This window comes from Triturus cristatus, chromosome 1_1 (genome assembly GCF_964204655.1).
Source record: "Triturus cristatus chromosome 1_1, aTriCri1.1, whole genome shotgun sequence".
Taxonomy (NCBI): Eukaryota; Metazoa; Chordata; class Amphibia; order Caudata; family Salamandridae; genus Triturus; species Triturus cristatus.
The window spans coordinates 1208033225-1208053129 of NC_140579.1; positions in this window are offsets into that span (position 1 = coordinate 1208033225).

The window sequence follows — 19905 nt, forward strand, 5'->3', positions numbered from 1 at the left end:
ACTCTGTGAGCTGCCGGTTAATGGCTTTCTCCTGGACTTTAGCAGGGAAAGGGTGTTGCACGATGGGGTGGTAATTCTTGAGCTGGATAGGGCTGGCATAGGGTTTCTTCAAGAGCGGCTTCACCTCTGCGTGCTTCCATGCGTCGGGGACGGTGGTCGTGATGATGGAAGAATTGAGTATCTCTGTGAAGCTGCTGCTGATTTCTTTCTTTCCTAGGTTGTAGATGTGGTGCGGGCAGGGTTCAGTGGATACCCTCGAGTGGATCTGATGGTAGTGGTGTCTCTGATCGTGAGCTCTTTCCAGTCAGTGAGCTGGTGGCTGAAGGTGGCATTGGTTGGTGTGCAGGGGTGGTTGAGGTCACTGGGTTGTGGGTCGAAGATGCTGTAGATGTCTGTTATCTTCTGGTGGAAGTAGACCACCAGGCTGTCGCAGAGGACTTAATAGGGTGGTTTGTGTTCTCTTTGGTGGCTGGGGACGAGAGCTCTCTCATGATGTGGAAGAGTTCCTTGGCCTGGTTCACGCTTGCCTGGATGCGGTTGTGAGGGCATCCTTCTTGGTCTCACTGAGGTGGTGGTGGTTGTTGTTGAGGGTGGACCTGAAGGTGCTGAGGTCAGTGGGGTTTTTGTTGGAGCTCCAATGTTTTGAAACTCGTCAATGCACTCATAATTAGCACACCAATGGATTTGTTTTAAGTTTATGCTAAAAAATGTGCACTGATATATTAAAATCTAAGGTCACTGTCTTGCTACTATGCAGACACAGTATCAGTCAGACTTTCTCTACTTACTTGTGCCAAAATTAAATACTTTCTTGATGCATATGCAATTATGTTTACGTGACAACGCATCAATCCTTTATTTTGTCTTGGGGCTAAATACTGGAAGCACAGTAAAACATCTGTAGAAATGTATGTAACTCTTAGGGTTTGAATATGAAGTGTCTTATACTTTGTGAGTTTAGTAGAAATATCACTTGAATAGGACTAGATTTAGCCAGTGCTTTAATTGGGCTGGTATTCCCCACTTTATAATACCACCATAGCAGCACAATATATTGTTTTTCTCAATAAACAAGTCCTAACACTGTAACAGAGTTTCAGTAACTTATATTGCACAAGCTACAACTTACAAAAAAAACAGGTGATTATCAATCACATAGGCGAAACCTATTGCATTTATCAATGCTTGTTCTTATTGTAACTCGCTAGTGTAAATTGCTGTTTATTACTGTTCAGAATCAGTCCACCATATTCAAAATCTGCTGTGTTTAGTAAAGTGTGCTACGGTAATTAGAAGTTAACGCTTTCTGGAATTTGGTCATTGGCGGCTCCTCTGCTAAGGCAAAGGAGCTTTGCCTCACTGCTTTGAGAGCAGTGCAGCAGAAAAATAAAATGATAATAGCCATTTTATTATCATTTTATTTTTCACTTCAGGCTGAGTTAGGGCGGGGAGGAGCTTGGCTGGAGTTAGGGGGAGGAGTGGTTTGCCCACTCCAAGTGCACATGACTGCTTGGTCGTCCCTCTTGGGCCAGCCAAACAGTCCTGCACACTTTGCATCTTCCCCACCAGGCTTGCTTTACAAAGCCTGGTGAGGAACATGCAAAGCCTCACAGCCCCCTTCTGAGCGTCGAACCACGGCGCTCAGACCAATCACAGCGCTGCCTTGTAGTGTTGTGATTGGCTTAGGAGAGGGAGCCTGTGCGCTTCCTGCTTCCTTCCGCTACGAAAGCAGTGGAGAAGGCGGCTGAAGGGAACCGAAGGGGTGAGATGGCCGGCCGGCAGCAAAAGGTAAGTGGATTTTGTTTATTTTTTCTTCTTCTCCCCACTCCCAACCCTGCCCCACCACACCTGTCCCCTGCCAGCCACCACTAAATTTGGTCACTATTTGCCACCCATGTATAGCTGTGTTGAAGAATTAGTACAGATTAGGCTATCCACTGAACCTTTAGCTCTTGCCACCCTGCAAAAAACCTTTGCATGACTGGCTGTAATTTCCTCTGGACAATAGGTAACGTCCCTTCTTCATTCATTCTTGAGTCCATTTGTTTTGATTGGCCAGGCTATTTCACTTTTAGCTTTATCATTGTATCTAACTTTCTTGTTTATTGTCTCCTAATATATAGACCCATTGGTTCCAAAAAGGAATTTAGCCATAGGCTTCTAAATGTTGTCACCCAGTAAGTACATCCTTATACATAGCAACTTTCTATTTTGACTGGACTTCAGTTTACACCTTGATGAAAAATCTGATTTTAACTGAAATCTTCTTTTGATTTAAAGGTGGTTGGCCTTTCTCAAAAAGTGACCCTATCACATACTAACTTGTCAGATTCGCCAGAATTTTCTTGTCAATCGCATCAGTTCCAATCCTAACACCTCCCCATAAACCTGTTCTATGACAAATAATTCTCACACCTGGACACTTGTTCTCAATCTAATAACACAGACTCTTTGCTTCACATTCCTTGAGTTCTTCCAGGAAAAAATTACCTCCATCTATATAGAGTTTACGATTTAATTGCCCAATGAAACCCTTGCGCTCAGTGCTTAATTTGTAAAAATAATAAGTGCCAGGGCTCTTGTCAGGAGGCCACTGCAGCTTGCACCACACAATGCCCTTGCCATGCAGCCAATGATAGTAACAACGCAATTACTAACCTTCACACAAGTGTGACAATTCGGACTATTTCAGGCCGCCAGCTTGGGTGGCAGGTAATAGCCATTTTTAATGTAAATTGAATGAATTATTTACTGGTGTTGTGGTCATCTCTGAATTAACCAGACAGCGACACCTTGTGGCAGACTGTCACAAGTGTCTGTGTTGACAGTACCTAGCACTGGAAACCACCGGCTCAATTTAAACACTGCTTCCGCTACTTAATTCTTTCCCTGCTGCTGTCAAGAGGTGTCTCTTAAATAAATTTGCACCGGTAAACACTGGTGCAGTTTGCAAAACTACGTGTTTATTTAAATCAAGGTCCCGCAATAACCCATGCCCCTGTTTTCTCTTTTCCACTCCCTCCGAACGTCTCATCAAAACTCACTTTCCATTGTCTATTTTACTGATGCATAGAAGCACACTAATGTTCTCCCTTTACTAAACAAGCATTGGAAAAGCCAATAGGTATCCCAGAAGGGAAAGCTATTGGCTTTGTAAATTATTTTTAGCCATGTTGTATAGCAGTGCGGCTGCTGTGCAGCATGGCTCATAGTTAGAAAAAAAGCTCTATGACGCGGCCAACGCTGACCGCGAGTGGCAGTAATCTGGTTCCTTAGTATAGGGATGCTCTCTGCCTTGACAACAACTTTTTTGAATTATTTTATGTCCGAGCTGAAGTTCGCTGTTTTGGACCAGCATGAAGACAGCACCAAAAATGCCATTTAGAGCAGGGAGCATTGGTCAGTTTCCATATTTGTAGTATCTTGACACACACTGGTGTGACTTTTGGGTGCTTTTTTCAGGTGGGACAGGAAAGAGGAAGCAACAAAAAGGGAAGGGATGGGGAGTGGACTAGGCAAGCAACAATGGGTGAGGGGCGGACGGGACACACAACACAGCAGGAGGAGGGTGGTGGGAGCAGAGCAAGCAACAATGCAGAGCAGGGAGAGAGAGAAAGGGGGTGAAAGGAAAAGGAAAAAAAATACCTCTGAAAGCGTGGATCAGTGTGAGGACACTGGACAAGGGGAGCAGTACTTGGGCCATTCTCCAGCGTAGGGACAAACACTTGAAGAGGAAGAAACCCCCCTGGAAACACGCAATGGTAAGAGCGCTTCTAAGAAACCCACACGTTCTGAGTAACTACAGACTCATATCTCTATTACCCATGGTCTGCAAGATTTTGGAAAAACATGTCAACCTCAGTCTTTTAACCTTCCTAGAAACCCATAATCTCTAACACGATTCTCAGACCGGGTTAAGACCCCAGTTGGGTACGGAGCCAGCTCTGATTCCAGTGGTGGAGGAAGCCAAGAAGATCATGGATCAGGGAGGTGCAGCGGCCATTATCCTCCTCGACCTAAGCGCAGCGTTTGACACTGTCAATTTTGACATCCTGCTGAACCGCCTGGGGAAGGGAGGAGTAACGGAGGACACCATAGCATGGATCCAATTGTATCTCACTGGCAGAACCTTTCAAGTCTTTGCAGGAGAAGCCACCTCAAGTGGTCGTCCTCTTGGGTATGGAGTGCCTCAGGGATCATCCCTGAGCCCTAACCTATTTCATATTTATATGAGGCCATTAGCGGACATTGTTCTCCCTTTTGGGATAAAAATCATCACCTATGCTGATGACACCCAGCTAGTGATTTCGTTGAAACATCCGCATAATGCCCCCTCCGACCTAGAATCATGCTTGGGGAAGGTGGCTTTATGGATGCAACATTCATGCCTCAGGCTCAATGGCTATAAATCAGAAATCATGTATCTGGGCAATCTTCCTAACACTGACTTTAAGCTACAATGGCCTACATGCCTAGGACAAGCGACCACCCCAAAATCTAAGAGTAAAAGTCTGGGAGTGTGGCTTGACAAATCACTTAAATTTGAACAGCAAGCGGTGGAAGTGGCAGGTATGTGTTATGGTATTATAAGAATGCTGAGAAAAATTCTCCCCCTTCTTCCCAGCAGGGCAAGGAAAACGGTGGTCCAGGCCCTGGTTTTATCGCGCCTGGACTACGGGAACTCCTTTTACATAGGCGCCCCCAAAGTCACCATTAGGAAACTCCAAGTGGCCCAGTAGCGTGCGGCGTGGATGCTGCTTGGAGTGTCAAGAACGCAATCCGCAAAACCATGCCTGAAAGACATCCACTGGCTACCGATTCTGGAAAGAGTCAAATTCAAAGCACTTTGCATAGCCCACAAAACGTTGATGTGAAAAGGTCCAACTATTTTTAATTCTCTTTTCACATTTTACCAACCCAGGAGATCGCTCCGCTGCGCCATTATGAGCCTGGCCGTGGTGCCGAAAATTCAGAGAACTCGCAGCGGGGGCAGCTCCTTCGCTTACAGCATAACCAGGTTATGGAATGCTCTACCCCTGAAGCTACGCTCGGAGACTCATCTCCTCACCTTCCGGAAACACCTGAAAACATGGCTATTTCAAAACATTAGTCTGTAGACCCTGCCCCCTACATATACTCCTATTCCGCTAGCGCTGGGATGCCTCCGGGTAACTACGCGCTCTAGAAATTTTAAATAATAATAATAAGTAAAGCCAGCACTTGCTGACCAAAGAGAAACAAGGAAATGACAATTACGATGAAGCTAACCAATGGTAAGTAAAGAAAATGTCAAGAAGAAAGTGGGTATATAGTACACGCACTGCTTAGTAGTTCATTGGTTGTTTGTGGTTTGTTTCGTGCTCCAGGGTCTCGCTCTCCGAAATTGAGTGAGTGAAAACGTGAAGATGCACCCCCCAGATCTAGGGGTGTGTCCCCCGGGCACAGATATTGTCCTCTCGTAGAGGTTTCGGATGTTTGTCAAAGGATTAAACTTGAGTTTTCGTCAATTTGAAAAAACTTTATTAGTAGTTTTGGTTGGCGTTCATTTCAAACACGTTGCGGTGACAATAACATAAGTTGTAAGCTCCCAATGCATTTCGGCATGAGCCTTCATCAGGGGAAATCTACGAACAGTAAAGAGGATAATGAGTACTACGTTAGAGGTCGGGGAATCGACTGGTGATCACCCATGCAGTGTAACGCAAGTGGGGTAAACGACGTAAAATCGGTTGTGGGTTAGTGAGGGAGTGGTGAGTGGATCGTGGGGATATAGGTGGCAGGTTTATATCGGTGGGTGAGTGGCCGCGTATATGCAGCACCATCTCGGTGTGATTAAAGGGCTAAGTGTGAATAAGGTGCCACAAGAAGATTACTCCAAAAGTAAACAATGCAATCGGATCTGATAAGCGACGAATAAAGTGGTGGGGAACTACCGTGAACGTGATCAGGCCGTAACGTTTAAAAATGCTCTTACCGAGTGCTGGAAGCCTCATCGTGTCGTCCGTGTGTGGTTGTTCACGTCTAGGGTAATGCGGGAAAAGATTTAAATGCTGAGAAAAAAAGACGCTGAGAGCGTGTGACGTGATGGAGTGCTGTGTGCATAGAGATAGGACTGTGGTGATGTTGTTACGGAAACGGTGAAAAGACTAGCCCTGGTTATACGAAATTATTCATGAGAGAAGAGAACGGGAAATAACCGATGTGTCATCGCCGATAGAGTGTTAGAAAAAGTTTATGTGGAAGTGTGGAGGAAAACGTATATTATAAAGTGAAATGGCTGTGGTGATTAAACAGGTAAGAGCAGAAACGTCAGTAATAAAGGATGTTGCGAATAGCTCTGAACCTAAATGAGACATGTGGTAAGGGGCGAATGGTATATGGTTATAGGGTGTTCCGTGGTTGATCTTATGGGATGTAAAACTGAATATGCATAGAAGATTGAATCATATAAGTCCAAGTTGTTAATTATACAGTTACAAATAACATAAAAGTTCAGTGCGATCATTTAAACCATCCGGTTTCATCGAGTTTAGAAAATAAATCCAATGATTTTCTCTTTGTAGCAAAAAATTGCGATTATCTCTCCCTTCTTTTTTTGTGACAATTTCTAAAATGCAGAATTTTAGTTGGCTAACATTATGTCCGGCTTCCACAAAGTGCTGGGCAATTGATGATTTCTGCTGTTTGGTCCTGATGTTAGACTTGAGCTCGTTGAGTCTGATTTTCATTTTTCTTTCGGTTTGTCCGACGTAAATTTTGCCACAGGGGCATTTAAGCATGTAAATAACGTTAGATGTGTCACAGGTTGCCGTCGTTCTCAGTTTGATTTTATGTCCTTTCATGGGATGTGTGATGTGGTCGCCTTTTATAATGTTATTGCAACTATTGCAGTTCAAACAGGGGATAGTTCCTTTGAATGAAGAGTGTGTGGGTGGTTGATTTTGTTGTTTGAGTATTTCGCCGATGTTCTTATTTCTTGTGTAGGCGAAAATTGGTTCCTCATCATAGATGTGGTTGAAGTCCTGCTCCAATTTGAGTAGTTGCCAATGTTTTTTGATTATCCGTCTGTAGCTTGTGCTGATAGTAGAATATTTGGAAACTACTGTGATTTGGTTGCTGGTTGGTTTGGATTGGACTGTGAGAAGTTCATCACGATTTTTGGTGTTTGATCTTTCTTTCGCTTTTAGTAGTACTTGATCAGGGTAACCACGAGATTTAAATCTTTGTGTAAGAATGTTGAGTTGATCAATGGTTTTATTGGGGTTGGATACGATCCTTTTTACTCGAAGCATTTGAGAATATGGGAGATGCTGCTTGAGAGGTGGCGGATGAAAGCTTTGATAGTGGAGGGTGATTCCTGTCGGTGCTTTTCCTGTGGAGGTCAGTCTCAAATCCCGTAGATGTTTTAGTAATGGTAACGTCCAAGAAAGTGATGGTGTCAGAATGGATAAGTTTGAAGAAGCTGATGTGAAGTTCCAGGAGGTTGCTTTCAGCTGTAGGTACAAAAGATGTACCTTTCTGTAAGACTTTTAGCTCGATGTCACTGAAGTGATGATCGGAGATGTTGATGACTAAATTGTCTATTGGTTCGTTTTCTTTATGCGGTCCTTCTTGGCCGTGGTGGTGCGTGTTTGCGGTGGGTCTTTGTCCTTTTCTTTGATTTTTCCTGCGGCTCCTCCTGGGTCGTCTTGTCCTGTTGGGCCTACCTCTAAAAAAGAAACCTCTTCGTTGTTGAGAGTGGTGGTCGACGTGGATGGTGTGCCCTCTGATGTTGTTGTTACCCACAACAACATCAGAGGGCACACCATCCACGTCGACCACCACTCTCAACAACGAAGAGGTTCCTTTTTTAGAGGTAGGCCCAACAGGACAAGACGACCCAGGAGGAGCCGCAGGAAAAATCAAAGAAAAGGACAAAGACCCACCGCAAACACGCACCACCACGGCCAAGAAGGACCGCATAAAGAAAACGAACCAATAGACAATTTAGTCATCAACATCTCCGATCATCACTTCAGTGACATCGAGCTAAAAGTCTTACAGAAAGGTACATCTTTTGTACCTACAGCTGAAAGCAACCTCCTTGAACTTCACATCAGCTTCTTCAAACTTATGAGGAAACTCAGGCTACGTCACTTTTTTGACAACATCATGACATCCACAAAAGAACAAGAGGAAGATCCCTTAATGGGCTTACGTCTTAGAAGTACATTCATGGCACCAGCCAGCCACAAATGTTTGGATTTATTCGAATCAGGTGTAAAAAACGACTTATCTAAACTCAACTACAACAAAAATAGATCAAAACACAATAACCTCACCAACAAAGAGATGGGTATCTTAAGATCTATTGCACGTAAACCAGACATCATTTGCACTAAAGCGGACAAAGGCGGAGCACTGGTCGTGCTCAATACCATCTACTACAATTCTCAAATATCAGCCCACGTCCAAGATCCTAACACATACATGAAATTGGAAATTAATCCCACAACACAATATAAAGAAATCCTACAGATCATAGTGCAAGCGGCCGTCGACAACGGCACCATCAACGAGAAAGTCCAAAAATTTCTCATTCAACCGAACCCAAAAAGTCCAACCATTTTTATGGTACCCAAGATCCACAAGCATCCTACCAAACCTCCCTGCCGACCCATTGTCACCACACGAGGAAGTCTTCATGAACCAGTTGGTAAATATTTAGACCGTCACCTACAACCCAGCGTTAACTCCATGAAATCATTTCTTAAAGATACCACCGACTTTCTTATCAAACTCAACCATGTGACCATATCGGAAGACGAAAACATCATCTTATGCACAGTGGATGTCAATTCCTTATACACTTCCATCCCTCACCAGATGGGTCTGGAAGCTATCGAACAGGCATTACTACAATCTAAGCATCCACACAACCTACAAGTCTTCCTAATGGAATTAATGCAATTTACCCTTCTACACAGCTACTTTGAATACAACAACGAATGGTATCAACAACTAACGGGTACATCTATGGGAAATTGCGCCGCCCCAGCTTATGCCAACATTTTCATGAACCAATTTGAAGAAGACCACATCCTCACTATACCAACATGGATCAGCCACTTAAAACTGTACCTCAGATTCATCGACGATATTTTCATCATATGGAACGGTCCGGTCCATATTCTCAAAAATCATCTCAACAACCTAAACCAAATCGATCAACGACTACAATTCACCTTCAATATCCATTCTGACACCATCACTTTCTTGGACGTTACCATTACTAAAACATCTACGGGATTTGAGACTGACCTCCACAGGAAAAGCACCGACAGGAATAACACCCTCCACTATCAAAGCTTTCATCCGCCACCTCTCAAGCAGCATCTCCCATATTCTCAAATGCTTCGAGTAAAAAGGATCGTATCCAACCCCAATAAAACCATTGATCAACTCAACATTCTTACACAAAGATTTAAATCTCGTGGTTACCCTGATCAAGTACTACTAAAAGCGAAAGAAAGATCAAACACCAAAAATCGTGATGAACTTCTCACAGTCCAATCCAAACCAACCAGCAACCAAATCACAGTAGTTTCCAAATATTCTACTATCAGCACAAGCTACAGACGGATAATCAAAAAACATTGGCAACTACTCAAATTGGAGCAGGACTTCAACCACATCTATGATGAGGAACCAATTTTCGCCTACACAAGAAATAAGAACATCGGCGAAATACTCAAACAACAAAATCAACCACCCACACACTCTTCATTCAAAGGAACTATCCCCTGTTTGAACTGCAATAGTTGCAATAACATTATAAAAGGCGACCACATCACACATCCCATGAAAGGACATAAAATCAAACTGAGAACGACGGCAACCTGTGACACATCTAACGTTATTTACATGCTTAAATGCCCCTGTGGCAAAATTTACGTCGGACAAACCGAAAGAAAAATGAAAATCAGACTCAACGAGCACAAGTCTAACATCAGGAACAAACAGCAGAAATCATCAATTGCCCAGCACTTTGTGGAAGCCGGACATAATGTTAGCCAACTAAAATCCTGCATTTTAGAAATTGTCACAAAAAAAGAAGGGAGAGATAATCGCAATTTTTTGCTACAAAGAGAAAATCATTGGATTTATTTTCTAAACTCGATGAAACCGGATGGTTTAAATGATCGCACTGAATTTTTATGTTATTTGTAACTGTATAATTAACAACTTGGACTTATATGATTCAATCTTCTATGCATATTCAGTTTTACATCCCATAAGATCAACCACGGAACACCCTATAACCATATACCATTCGCCCCTTACCACATGTCTCATTTAGGTTCAGAGCTATTCGCAACATCCTTTATTACTGACGTTTCTGCTCTTACATGTTTAACCACCACAGCCATTTCACTTTATTATATACGTTTTCCTCCACACTTCCACATAAACGTTTTCTAACACTCTATCGGCGATGACACATCGGTCATCTCCCGTTCTCTTCTCTCATGAATAATTTCGTATAACCAGGGCTAGTCTTTTCACCGTTTCCTATCTCTATGCACACAGCACTCCATCACGTCACACGCTCTCAGCGTCTTTTTTTCTCAGCATTTAAATCTTTTCCCGCATTACCCTAGACGTGAACAACCACACACGGACGACATGATGAGGCTTCCAGCACTCGGTAAGAGCATTTTTAAACGTTACGGCCTGATCACGTTCACGGTAGTTCCCCACCACTTTATTCGTCGCTTATCAGATCTGATTGCATTGTTTACTCTTGGAGTAATCTTCTTGTGGCACCTTATTCACACTTAGCCCTTTAATCACACCGACATGGTGCTGCATATACGCGGCCACTCACCCACCGATATAAACCTGCCACCTATATCCCCACGATCCACTCACCACTCCCTCACTAACCCACAACCGATTTTACGTCGTTTACCCCACTTGCGTTACACTGCATGGGTGATCACCAGTCGATTCCCCGACCTCTAACGTAGTACTCATTATCCTCTTTACTGTTCGTAGATTTCCCCTGATGAAGGCTCATGCCGAAATGCATTGGGAGCTTACAACTTATGTTATTGTCACCGCAACATGTTTGAAATGAACGCCAACCAAAACTACTAATAAAGTTTTTTCAAATTGACGAAAACTCAAGTTTAATCCTTTGACAAACATCCGAAACCTCTACGAGAGGACAATATCTGTGCCCGGGGGACACACCCCTAGATCTGGGGGGTGCATCTTCAAGTAAAGAAAATGTCTCATGAGCGACAACGCATGTGCTGTCTTAGGCAAAACCTAAAGTATAGGGTGTGGATGTGAGGGATAAGGGAGGGCGCAAACTGTCAATGAGGCAAAGGTGCTCGCCAAACATACTGAAGGACATGAACCAACTGACAGTCCCCCCAAAACATTTATTGGCTTCAAGGGAAATCCTCATAGCCTTTACCACGTCGGACCTTTACCTTGCAGTCTTTACTATGCAGGTATGTACCACACAGATACTTTTATATAACGTTCGTTTTATTAATTTAAAAAAATGGTTTTAGGGATTGGTAGGGGTATAGGGAGGTAAGGGGGACTTTATGGTTGAGGGGTGGGTAGAGGTAAGGGACGGGCAAAGGTGATTTGAGAGTTCAGGGTTGGCAGAGGTAAGGTGAGGTGAAGGTGGTTAGAGGTAAATGGAGATGATGGTGACTTGATAGTTCAGGTATGAGTAGAGCTAATGGTAGGTGAGGGTGACTTGAGGCTTCAGTGGTGGGTAGAGGTAAAGGGAGGTGAGGATGACTTGAGGACTCATGGTGGGTTAAGGTAAAGGGAGGTGAGGGTGGCCTGAGGGTCCAGGGTAGGTTTAGCTAAATGGAGGTTAGGCTGACTTTAGGGTTTGGGTTGGAAATAGGTAAAAGTAGGTGAGGGTCACTTGAGGGTTCACTAGTGGGTAGAGGTAAGAGGTGAGGGTCACTAGAGGGTTCAGGGGTGCATAAAAGTAAAGGAAGATGAGGGGGACTCAAGAATTCAGTGGTGGGTAGAGCTCAAGTGAGCTGAGGGTGACTTCAGGGTTCAATGGTAGGTACAAGTCGAGGAAAGTGAGGGTGTATAGTATGATAAGCTATGGAATGGACTGTCATTGAATTGTATGATATGGCCTGTTATTGTATAGTATGGTATGGTATGTTATGGTATGTGCAAGAAACAAAGTTATGGTTATTGGTTGAAGGGGGTGGAAGCCCCACTGAGACAACAACCACAATCCTTGTCAGGGTGAAACACAAAAGTCACTAAATTAACTGATGGTTAACCCTCCTGGTAGCTTGGTACAAAAGCAGTCAGGCTTAAGTTAGATGCAAAGTGTTACATATTTATACAGCACACAAACAGTAACAAAGTGAAAATACAACACAAAAAAAATCACAATCCAATCTAGAAAAATAGAATATATAATAATAAATAAAAAGAGGCCAATGCATTTCTAACACGACCAGCGCATGGTCAGAGAATTTGTGCCGCAGATGGTCAACTCTAGAGGTCTGATCGAGCGCCACGTTATTCAGAAAATTGTAGGGGGGCATCATACTCATTGCTAGTCCGCACCCACATACTAATCGAAATTGTATCAAAGTGTGACTTAGAAATGTATCACTCGAATCTGCTCAAAATAGTGTGATTAGAAATGTAACCATGCTTTTCATGAAGAGCAATGTCATAGTTTACTGCAAATGTATTTTAGTCAATGCATAATGATTGGTTTTCATGTAATGTGATGCATTGGGTTTAAACGTGTACCATATTAAAGTTTGCACATGTAGTTTGCTTATTCATATATAAAGTGTAACGAAATTAAGGCTTATAGTGTGAATTCTAGAAGTGTGTGTTTAAAATGTGTAAAGGCCTGATCGCATATATGTTTATAGAGAAAGGCCTGTTCATCTCTTATGTTAGGTAAATGCTGTAGGCCGAAAATGATTTCCCTTGGTAAGGCTTTGGGTTTCAGGATGTTAGAAAATCTTAGAGAAGTGGAAAGTTTCTCGTTCTCATGTTTCTGCTGCAGGTGCAAGGACACTTAGCTCGTTAGATAGACTAGGCCTTTGTTTTAGGAGTTAGGATGGTACGAGAAGCCAATATGGGAGTACACCGGAATTTAAGGATTATACTTTCGGCAGAGCAGGTGCCTGGGACCCAAGGTCAAGATAACCATCGCTGGATGGGATACAAGTTTCACTGGAAAAGTACTGGAAGAAGACCTGGCTGAAGAGGTGTGCCGGAGGGCGTGTTCTATGTTTTTGGGATTCTGAATTAGGGACAGTGCCCCGTGGGTCGAGGAGTAGAGGCTTAGCTGGGAAGCTAGAAGGAGCATCTTAGATCGAGCTCCGACTGAGTGAGTGCACTTCCAAGGAAGTCTTCACTCCTGACACCTTTTTACTCTCTTGCCTGGAAGGGAAAATGCTAAGTAGGGAAGTCACCATAGAGATAGAGTAGGGATAGACTAACTGATTTTTTTTTTAAGCTAATGACTTCTTATATAGAGACTGGAGTAATTATCGCATTTCTGATGTTATTGGAATTGATTATTCTTCTTATTTTGAGTCGTATGAGACTCTTGCGTAGAATTTCTTTTGTATTAGTGCCCATTTATTTCCTTCACTTTGTGCTGAGGTGCTTGTATGTTCAATTATTCTTGGTTGTAATAAATTCCTAAAATTTGAAGATTCGGAGTCAGTGGTCCTTTAGAGATTAAACTCAATTTATGTGTTAAAATTTGATTTCCTCCCCTCTACACTAGTTAGCAGATAAAAAGATCCTGGCGACCTGAGAGGATTCTTAGTGATGGTAAGGTAGATAAGAATCCGGCGTCATCCGGCGAATCCGGCGTCATCAATTGGTAGTAGAGTAGGATGTTTATCTCTGATAGTGAGGGGAGATCTAGATTAAGATAAGAGATTCTAGAGGCCCATAGACTTCGAGGGATGGTGACCCATCGGATGGTGAGCGGCAGACGACGGCAGTTGATGGAGATTGATGGAAAGAAGCGGTGTGGTGGAAAGCAGGAGTTCGTGGAGGAGTGAGTATGAATAGGGTGATGTACTTTGTAGATTATGGTGTTGATTTGATTGTGTGATGTCTTGCGGAGTTGGTATGAGAGTTGAGTGATTGTGAGATCAGGCTGTGAGCGCGCGCAGCCTGGGGGTTCTTAGACTCGACGAGTAGTCTGAGAAGTTATGGTGTAGAAGACACCCAAGGTAGATTTTGTTGACCATTGAAAGGGAACTGTGAGACGTCATTGATTACCCAGACTGAGATAGGGGGAGCGAATGCGTGGGTGCGTGAGTAACCGACGCTGGTCGTGGGTTGTTGTATGTGGACAGACAGTTGCCAGGTTTAAGGTCAACAATTTTGAGAGACTGTCGTAGGCAGTCAGAAGTGATTGTCCGGTTGTTTGTGGACAGATATTTACTTCAGAGTGTGAATGGGACGAATGCAAGGGTGAGATGTGAATTGTGAAGGAGGGGTACTGCTGCGAGCGGAGGAAGTGTGACATCAGAAGGTGCCGCGCTGCGATAGGTCGGTTGGTGTGAGCCGCGCTGCTATTGGTGGATCGAGATCAGGAAGTGAACGAAAACATTGTGCGCGATCGAAAACTTGTTCATCATGAAATGTTTTAAGGTTTTCCGAGAATTATGTAGAGGAGACGAACAAGTGGTTACTCGAGGGGGAGAAGAAGCCCCTCCCGAGGATATTCCAGCGCATTATATGGCAAAGAATGTGGGATTGCATACTATAATTTGGCTTGAAAATTGGCATAAAATGACTTACGACGAGGGAGAACTGACTTTCCCACGATATGGTACTTTCAGGTTGGAGGTGTTGTATCATTGAAATCTGTAATGTCTTCGTTGCGACCTCTGCCGAGACCAACTCAGTTCGAGGCATTACATGCATGCATCAGAGCAGCGTATGACAGGAAAAGACACAAAAGTCAAGAAAGAGTGAAGAAGGCAATCGGGGCATTCCAGGATGCGAGGTGGGATGTGCTAGAGAAGAGGTGGAGAGTAGAAACGATTGAGGGAGATAGATTGTACCGCTATAGAGAAAACAGATAGTGCCAAGCCAAGGAGTGTAGATGAGGATGATAGTGATATGGATGACAGCTTGGTAGAGAGGTTGTTGTCCGAAAGACCGCCTCCGTTCAATCCAGATTCCTTTGAAGGAAAGTCGGTTCCAGCAGAAGGGACTAGTCGACTACAGACTCAGTCGGAGGTGAGAGTAGTAGGGAAAATCTCGACAGGAACGGAGAACATGAGAATTCAGTCTGTAACTAGTACAGAGGTTGGTAGAGGTGTGAGGTTACCAGATGCCTTAAAAGTACCAGTTACCATTGGACCTATTGTTTCAGTCTATGATCCAGACCAAGAGAGAGTTGGTAGTCTAGCACAGTCAGCTACAGGATCACAGAGTGTGGCTGAGGGAAACGGGACAGCGAGCGGGATGGAGCAGACTCTGAGACCTATAGAATGGAGTACGCCATTGCCAGCCACCGCAGACTCCTCTAGGGGACAGGTGGATGCGAGACCAACAAGACCAAGGTCTTTGGCTGAGTCGAGATCAGATTTGAGAATGTGGGTACCGCCTGCGAGGAATCCGTGTGAGAGAACTGTAGAGAGTGAGGAACAAGATAATTCAGGAAACCGACCAGTCTCTAGGAACATGGCAGAAGAAAGTAGGTCTCAAGATCAGAGCTGCGAGTATAACGAACTGAATGGTGCAGCTTGTCGAGAAATATTGAAAGGCGCCCTGAAAGGGAGGATGTTAGATGTAGTGAGATTGAAAGCAGAGGTAGACGAAATAATAAATGGAAATTTACCTCTTGAAAGGATATACGTGTATGAACAAGATGAGTTACTCTTTGTAGCGAAGGATGTGACTCGCAAGACAAGAACTGCACATGAGAAACTGACAAAGTTGGCCAAGAAGTATGAGGTGGATTTGTCCTAAACGAAGTCATTACAGGGAAACCATCGGTTGCAGTATGGTGACCAAGAACTGGAAGAGAAAAGGGTCATGGGGTTGAGAACCCATACCAGAGATTTCATTATAGCAATGCATGCATGGATCATGCTTGATAAATGGGAGGAAAGGTGGTCCAAGAAGAAGAGTTCCAAAAAGATAGTAGGAGAGATGCCACCTCCAGGTGGAGGGACGGTAGGCATAGGGAATTTCCTTTTACGAGAGGTACAGAATGTAGGGTACGTGCATGTGCCTTGGAGTAGGGGTGATTTGGCTGCATTTACGAACGATTTCCCTCGGTTGAGGGAGAAGCCTGTAGAATGGTACAAGCAGGTTGATCGCTTTGTCAAGATCTCAAAAGTGTGGTGGATTGATTTGAACACGTCGTTCGACATCGTGGTTCCAGGGGACTTATGGTCTGCATGTAAAATTGCTGTTGAATGGCCGACTTCAGAGCCAGAAAGGAATCCTATCACGAATGGCCCGTCACCCTTAGTTATGAAAAAGTTTGAACAGGTGATCACGTGTTTAAAGTCGAAAGTTTCGCCTCAGGATATTGATTGGGTTAAGATAGATCGGACAGTCCAGGAACCAAAAGAGATGGTGCACGAGTGCTATGAACGCTTCTTGCAGGCCTCCAAACAGTACAGCGGATTAGATGCCTTAGATACAAAAGACATGGGACAGTTTGTTTTGAAGTTTGTGTTGTGGTTGAGACCAGAAGTTAGCCTCATGATACAGCAACATCTGATTTGTTGGCAGAACAAGCCGGTGGATGAGATCTTGCCAGATACTGCAGTGATGAGATAGATTCTAAGCATAGGAAGTTAAAAGACAAATTGATGCTTGTTAAGATGCAAACAGCTCAAGTTCAGCCTAGTGGAGGGATGTTAGGAAGGAGACAGGGAAATAACCAAGGAGGAAATCAGAATGTCCAAGGTCAGGGAAGACCAAAGCCAGTTGATCCTAAGACAGGAATGGATGTGGTGTCATCTTTGTCACCAGATTGGACATTGGAAACGCGAGTGTCCCTTGAATACAATCAACCAAGTACAGCAAGAAGTAGAGATAGCTCAGGTACCTGTACCTGAAGCAGTCCCTACAGTGACTAGACCAAGGTCGATGAAAGGGGGGACTTTTAGTCCGCAGGTACTAGTTCCCCACCCACCTAGAGTTCAATATGTTCAGCAGGGAGCTCGGACTTATCAACAGATGCCCTTGTTCGAAGGGTATGAGGAGTTTAGCCCAGATCCGTTGGCATGACGGTGCCTGAGAGGGGAGGAAGACTGCACACTTGGAGCAGTTTTGGAGGTAGACCAGAGGGGACCATTTGCAGAAGCAGACGTTGATGGTCACCCTACCACCTTTTTGGTTGATACTGGTGCTACCCGGTCTACTGTGAGATCTGCAGTAGTCCCTAACCTACCCCTCTCGGGACAATCGATCCAAGTTGTTGGAGTAGCAAACAAGAAAATTACCTGTCTATTGACAGAGCCAAGATCGACACCAGTTCGTGGTGTGTGACTCGAGTCCAGTTTGCCAGTTAGGAAGAGATCTGTTGTGCAAACTAAATTGCACCATCTATTGTACACCCAAGGGAGTTGAATTACAGACAAAGGATGATGATGCGACCTTTAAAGTTGCAAATCAACATTTGTGCATAGAAATGTACCCAGCGCTGACAGTGGAGGAACTTCCACTTAACTTGAGGGATTCTGTGTCACCCAAGGTGTGGGACTTCACCGGAGAAGAGTTTGGGTTGATCAAAGGTGTAGAGCCAGTGAAGATTCAGGTCAAACAGAACGTAGAATTACCTAGGACGCCCCAGTACAATTTGTCACCCGAGACTATTGCAGGGATCAAATCTGTAATCGAGTCTATGATCAAGCAGGGAATTCTGAAGGAGGTCATGGGTAGCCCATGTAATTCACTTATCATGGGACTACAGAAACCGAGTGGGAAATTCAGGATCGTGCAGGACCTGCGAAAGGTCAACACGATAGTTGTTCCATGCTGTCCGGTGGTACCGAATCCATCTGTGATTCTGTTTCAGATTCCGTGTGAGCAAATTTCTTTTTGCTTTCCGGCTGGAAAACCATGTGTTAACGTGGTGTTGTATCCCCCAGGGGTACACAGAGAGTCCATCGATCTTTAACCAGATCTTGAAGAAGAATCTTGAGAGTCTTGTGTTGCCACAGAACTCCGTTCTGGTGCAATACATCTATGACTTGCTCATTGCCTCAAACAGAAGACGCTTGCAGGATTGACACCATTGCCTTATTGAATCATTTGGCAGAGAATGGACACAAAGTGTCCCCAAACAAATTGCAGTACTGCCTGAGTGAAGTGCAGTATTTGGGTCACAGAATTGAGAAGGGCAAGAGAAAGGTGTCACAGGATCGCATTGAGGCAATTATGAACATGCCTGTACCTACAAACCAGAGAGAAGTCAGAATGTTCTTGGGGATGGTTGGCTACTGTCGCCAATGGATTCTTCCCAACTTCTCATTTGAAGCAAAGCCTCTACAGAGGCTGACGCATAAGGATATGAGTAATCCGGTACCATGGGACAACAACTGTTTAATGTTGTTTTTGAAGCTGAGAGAAACCATGTGTTGTGCTCCAGCTTTGGGAATTCCTGATTACAACAAGGCTTTCTCGTTGTTCTGATGTGAGAGAGAAGGTTGTGCATTGTCAGTTTTGAATCATGGAGGTGTCCGTAGACCAGTTGCCTACTTTTCAGCTACTTTAGATCCAGTAGCTTCTGCGTTGCCCGGATGTCTTAAATCCGCCTCACCGGAGTGGACATACGCTGTGACTGATGCCAGGAGTGGTGAGCTCGGGGAGGCTGAAGTCCTTGACGCTGGTCAGCGAATTTCCGAACCTGCAAGTGGACGTTTTGCTGTTGGTTCCGGGAGTGGAGATCGAAGGAATACTGACTCTCACTATTCTGAATCCTCCACGTCTAAGTAGAATTCGTGAACTAATCCTGGAGAAGCTGGTTTTTCCAACATTCGGTTATGTACCACCGCATCAGGAATTAGTGTGACTTCGTCTTGAACTTTTGAAGCATGTTTTAGAGATTCTGGGAGCTGATCTTATCTTGGACTAAAGGTGAACTTTGTTGTAAATAAAAGTCTAAAAGTAGATAATCTAGGCCCGAGTGGAAGAAGAAAAATTTAGGGGCTTTCCGTCAAGACGATGAAAGAGGGCTAGGGAAGTCTTTTGTGGACTGTGTAAATAAGGAATTGAAATTGCAGGGGGATTTCCAGCTCTTGAAGTATCATTCGAACTGGTTAGCAAGCGACGTTTGGAGGAGAAAAGAGACTCTTAATTGTTTGCTGCTGAAACCAAGAACTTTGGGAACTTTGCGAGATCATGGATGCTGGAAATACTCATCGTAGATCCAAATTAGTAGTAGGTACACTTATAGGGTTAGTGATAGTTTCTATAATCGTAATAGTTGTAGCCTCATATATCGTTTCACATGAGCAGGAAGCGGAGGTACAGGGAACACCTACACCCACAACTTCTAGCCAAAAGGAGGTCACTATAAGAGCTAAGAGAGCTTTACTAATCGAAGAGAGTCGTAGATTTCACACAGATTTGTCTAGAAGTGATTTTAACCCCTTCAGCGCTGCGCGGATTCCCCCGCGGTGCTGAAGGGTTCGAGCGCGGGCGGGGCCATGACGGAACGGTTCCGTCATGAGCACAGCTCAACCGATGCTCATGACGGAACCGTTCCGTCATGAGCATGGAAGGGGTTAAGCTTAATGCTTATGCAAATCTGCTATATGAATATGTGGATGCGATGGATGCGAAAGACTGTTACGTGTGCATGCAGCTACCTGCCTCAGTGGACGAGGGTATCAGATATAATCATCTTCC